The sequence below is a fragment of the Lactuca sativa genome, chromosome 6, assembly GCF_002870075.4.
Source record: "Lactuca sativa cultivar Salinas chromosome 6, Lsat_Salinas_v11, whole genome shotgun sequence".
Classification (NCBI taxonomy): Eukaryota; Viridiplantae; Streptophyta; class Magnoliopsida; order Asterales; family Asteraceae; genus Lactuca; species Lactuca sativa.
In genome coordinates, this window is record NC_056628.2 from 30,871,361 (window position 1) to 30,877,385 (window position 6,025).

At 29.7% G+C, this 6,025-nt stretch overlaps 1 long non-coding RNA gene across 2 annotated transcripts; it reads right to left on the reverse strand.

Moving 5' to 3' along the window:
- Window positions 1-2,065: 2,065 nt before the first annotated feature.
- On the reverse strand, window positions 2,066-4,155 carry LOC111883166 (uncharacterized). 2 transcript variants are annotated; one of them, XR_006184150.2, is made up of 6 exons: window positions 3,894-4,152; window positions 3,731-3,792; window positions 3,381-3,443; window positions 3,108-3,233; window positions 2,867-2,967; window positions 2,066-2,355 (listed from the first exon to the last, which is right to left on the reverse strand). It is a non-coding gene; the product is annotated as an uncharacterized LOC111883166 (long non-coding RNA). The 2 variants fall into 2 exon arrangements; XR_008224561.1 differs by having other exon boundaries at window positions 2,867-3,233; window positions 3,894-4,155.
- Window positions 4,156-6,025: the final 1,870 nt, after the last annotated feature.

Consider the following 6,025-nt stretch of genomic DNA (forward strand, 5'->3'; position numbering starts at 1 on the left):
ATCAAGCAAGCGGTGGGTGAGAGTGGACACCCATTAAGTTGCCATTTTATAGGCAACAACCTTATACCCACCTTATAGACCGGTTTCGTGAATGAGGCGTACTAGCGGTAAGACGACTTTGTTCTTATACATATATATATATATATATATATATATATATATATATATATATATATATATATATATATATATATATATATATATATATATATATATTAAATCATAATAATATAAGTATAAGGGTTGAATTTTAACTTTTAAAATTCTAAGGGTTGGAACTAAAGTTTTAACTTGACTTTACTTGTTCCAAAACTTGAGGGCAAGTTTTGTAAACTTTCAAAACTTTTCATTTCTTGTAACTTATGAGTTTAATAGAGTAATAAAATGAAGACTCTTCATTTTTTCTAACTCTTGTGTTCTTTTAATGGTTTTTAACTCAAGTGACTTTTGGTTTTCCATAACTTGAGGACAAGTTATGGACTTCATTAAAACACATTATGATCAAGAATTAAACTACCACATAGGTTACAAATAATTCCTATGATCATCTAAACATCATAAGATCAAGAACATGAACATAAGCACTTTCATGAATCAAAACTACACTTAAAACTTTGTAATTTTGATAACTAGTTGTTGTAAATGAATTAGCAAGACATTACACCATCTAAAACAAGTTTTCAAGTACCAAAACAGTTTAGGGTAATGTTTCTAATCCATTTCCAGCAACTAAAGTCGAAAATCTGCACTCTGTCGACCCTACTCGCCGAGTAGGTTGAAGATACAAGTGAACTTGACGAGTCCCCCATGGACTCGCCGAGTCCAGCAGTCAGACAACAAGTTTTTCGACTTTCTTCAACTTTTAAGCACAAATAACAAACAAACAAGCCTAGGCTCTGATACCACTGATGGGTTTTGAGCATTCTAACACTTCCTAAGTGTACATGCAACCCTAATAACCTTGGATCTATGTTTGTCTAATTATCATGCAAAGTTGAATTTCCAAGGTTATATTCCTATCTAGCATACATGGGGAACAATTTTAACTTGAATGATAGATAGAATAACTTACCTTGTTGTTGCTTATGTTCCTTGAAACCTTGTGAGCCTAGCACCCCAAGTGTGATGCCTCAAATGCTTCACACAACACCAAATGCTCTTGGAAAGACTCTTGAGATAATACACACTTCTTCAAATCGGCCAAGCCCTCTAGTTTCTTATGTCTAACCGATTTTGGTGGAGAATGGGACTCTTATATAGTGTTGACACATCTAGGGTTACACCATGTAAACCCTAATGTGTCATGACTCTTCATTTCCATGACCCATGGGTTTGTAACTCCCATGGAGCATCCATGGAGCATCCTATGGGTAGAATCCAACTTGATAATCCATGGAGCCTCTTAGCCTACGATACAAGATATGAATGATTTACATAATCAACCCATATATTTAATTAGTTATCCTTTGATCACTTAATTAATTCCAAATTAATTCTTTGATCAAACTAATCAAATAATATTATTAATATATTAGAACTTATAATATATTAATAATCTCCAAGTGTTATTTCTCTCATTTTGTCTATCCAATTGCATGGTGCCATGCAACCCAAATGGACCATGCCGGGTAGGGTCAAGTACACACCCGAAATAGTTATGGACTTAGACACCTTATCCAACAAAAACCCCTCAAAAAGTGCATACCACAGGGACCATTTTTGCAATTTTGTCACACACACACACACACACACACACACACACACACATATATATATATATATATATATATATATATATATATATATATATATATATATATATATATATATATATATATAGTTAACCTGTGATGCTAACTTTATAACCATAGACCACACAAGCGAAATTAAAAACCAAACACACCCAACCATGTTGCAACTAAAACCTAACTGTACATAAGTGAAGCAATAGAACAATTTTTACACAACATTATGTAAAGTATGTATGGCATGATCTGGTACAAAGCATGGAAATTGGAAAAATGCTAAAAACCGATTGATAATGAATATTAAGGGCCAATACAAAGAATAAAAATTAATTTTTTATAAGGTTTAGATATCAAAGAAAAACAAACATGAAAAACTGAAATACTCACTAGTGCTGGTCTCTAGTTGCTATAAACCTTTTTGGTGAAGATTGTTTTAATCGAAGTTAAGTACTAGGTCCAAATCAAATGCCAACTTAATGCATACATGCATCCATTTCATCAACACAACTGCCTATTCAAATGCTTATTGAGTTTTTTTTTCCTGGAGAGGGTAATCCTCAAGATAATGAAGTTCAAGATCTTCCATCATTTCAGATTCTCTGTTTACCTACATTTGCCAATCACTTAGCTTAGAAAAATTTATAGAATGCTATAACAAAATTTTCTAAGCTACAAATTGTGCAACATTTAATAGTCATGAGAAATATGGACAATTATTGAAGTTCATGAGAGATAACCAAATTATTTTTAAAACTAATGAAAATATATATTATTTTTTAACCAAATTATTTTTAAAACTAATGAAAATATATAATATTTTTAGAAAAATAATATATAAAACAGAACACAGAAGACCAACCAGAAGCTGAACCAATACAAGGCGTTTGAACATAAGAACAAAGGTTACATGAAAGTAAGCTAACTATCAAGACAACACACAACATAAATGGACAAAGATATTGCATGATTCATATTGTAGTACACCTATTTAAATATGTGTGAGGCTCTAAAAATCCAATAAAAGAAACAGAGAAATTACATCAAAAAGTAATAAAAGGTTCAGGAACTTATCAAACTAGAATATGAAAACAGTAATCAACAAAATCCAAAAAACAAACCTGAGAAAATGGTGAGCAAACACTTTATAGCCTTGACCCCTTTATAATTTCGTCATTCAACAAACCAATAAAAGCTTACATGATTATCTCTATTTATTTGCCTACAATTCAGTAGATCGAAAAGCTAATCTGAATGTAAACATAACAATAGAAACTATTTATTTGTATACAACATTAAAATTCCCAATACGACAATAAGCCAAGAAAAAACCAACATCAGGAGAATTTGAACAATCCATACCTAAAACAACTTGAAAAAGGGCATGTGAGTGATAAAATCCAACATGTAACAGGGCTAATCTCACCCTGATTCATTTTCTTTCCCAGAAAGAAATTAAGTTACTAAATCTAATTCCTAATTTGCTCCCTGAAAAAATTAACATAACAGTAGAATAATAAGAATTTTTATATTCAATGGAGTTAGGGTTTACACTTGAATACGAGGGGAAACAGATGAAATCGTTTGGCAACAAAAGGAGAGTTGTAGGGTGTGGAGACATGTTATGATTATCACCTGGTTCTTTGATTATCGTGTTCAACTTTAGAAGTGGAGTAGATGAATCATCTCCCAAATGTTCTTACATAGAAACAAATTGAAAGCAAATAAAACACAAATAGTTAGGCAAGCTAATAGAAAAGGAAAGAGAAATAAGAAGTTGAACCAGACTATGGTACACATTCTTTGAATGAGGGGAAGGCGTAGTCAAAAATACAAAAAGAAAATGAAGTAGAGGAACTTGAAAAATCAAAAACTAAAAAGAAACTTGAAATCGACAACAGAAAAGCTATATATATATATATATATATATATATATATATATATATATATATATATATAGAGAGAGAGAGAGAGAGAGAGAGAACCTGGGTGATGAGGGCGGAGAATTTGTGGTGGTATGTTGCCTGTGTGATGGATGTTAGTAAACCTGCAAATATGAAACCATTACAAGATATAATATTGTTAACTTACACCAAGACTAAATGAAAACAGATGCAATTGACAACGGATAGAGAAGGCAGATTTGACCATTGATAACGACTATGTTTAGTGGTCTAGGTTTTTCGCATAGAGTAAGGTTGAATAAGGATGAGGATTTGATTGAGAACATGATAGTTAATGGGGGAAGGGATGTTCGGTGACCTTCTATAGGTTGCAGCGGCGGCGGAAGGAGGGTGAGGAAGGAGGTGGTACGCTGAAGGTCCACCAGAAACTGAAGCGAGTAAGGAGAGAGATATAAGAGATGTGGGTTTGATGGCGTCTGATGTAGTGTCGATAAGGCGAGGGGTAAGATAAGGTAAAGATACGATGAGTTATACGATTGTAAGCTTAATATTATAATATTGTACATCATGTTGTAACAGGTATACCTCTTAAATTTCAAGAAATAGATAATATGTCTAATAAGATAGTATATATATATATATATATATATATATATATATATATATTTAGGGTATAAATGTTGTTTAAGGTATATAGGTTTAATATTTTCACAAAAAAAAAACATTTAGTTTTGGTGTTTTTGGGTTAAATTTTTATCTGTGGTGCATTAAATATTATATGTGTGTTGGGGTGGAATTGGTAGGTACAAATTTATTTTTTCACTAAACCGTGTATCGTACCAATTATAGTTGGTATAAAAAAATTTCTACCACTATCATACCAAGAATAGTTGGTACCAACTTCATTGGCTATCAATAAGTTTGGTTGGTACATGTTGGTAATGATATATACCTAGAGTATGGGGATTTTATAAATGAGGATTTTCATGTTCTTGAGCATTATGGATAATCTATTGACTTATGTTCAAATCCTGATACTATTCAGCCCATGTGGTCATAAAGGTTTGTCTGCAATGACTCAAGTGCATGAGACATATCCTTATCTTTGCAACAGAGGATGAGTCGGTACATGAAAGCTGACCCGGAACCCTTATTAGGGAAGTTCTTTTCCATATATATATATATATATATATATATATATATATATATATATATATATATATATATATATATATATATATATATATATATATTAACACATTTTTTAATTTGGTTTTACTTTTAGGCTACATTTATTACTTAATTAGTTTGTAACCCGTGAGAACCACAATTATAAAATTAATTAACTCAAAATTATTAATTAATTACTTTAAATAAATTATTAATTAAAATATATTTTTTAGTTATATAAAATTATAATCGTTGATTTAAATAAATATGTGACCTTATAATATGTATTAATTTTTTTTAATATTTATTCTAATGTTAATAATTTAATTTAAATTAGAGTAAGAAATTTAAAATTTGAAATTTGAAATGGAGAATCAATAGGTTAACAAGTGACATGAAATTAATTAGGAGACCTAACTGAATAACACATGACAAAATGAGAATAAACCTATTTTTTTATTATAATAGAGAGAAATGGAATCAAACTATTATCTTTAGATATACACGAAATGGAAAAAAGGTTAAAGTCGTTTTGAAAACCTTAATGTCCTATTTGTTGTATTTAAAAAAAATATTGAATAAGTTAACCATTATAAATGTGCATTTTAAAGAAAATAACCCCTTTTTCAATTTTTCGAAAAATGACTACATACTAACACCCCCTTCCGGATTTGATTTTGAAATTTTGGATTTCTTTTTTGTGTTTTACAAAAAAAGTTCCAAAGAAATCGTTATGCTTATGTTTGAAATATTCATTTCGGAGTGTTTATTGTCATAGCATTTCAATTTAATGTTTGATTTCATGCCCTAATATTGTATATAGTTCACATTAATATATATATGTTTAACTTTTTGTTAGATATAAATAAAAATGATTTTTTTTGCTAAAATTTCCGGAACTTTTCATCCAATTTCGGATTTGTGTTGGAAATTTTGGATTTTTCATGGGTAGTTGTATGTTGCATTGTCCAAAATTAAAAACAAAGATAGATTAAAAATATTAGTTTTAGACAATAACGATAAACTTAGCAATAAGACATCTGATGTTGAAGTATTTATTTACTCGTCATTTCTTTAAAATATATCAATAATTTTCTTTTATTAGTATAAAATTAAGTACTTAATTATTCATCATTTCGGTTGTATTTATTCAAAAAATTTACTTTAAAAATGCATAATGTTTAGACCTTTATATTTATATTTTTA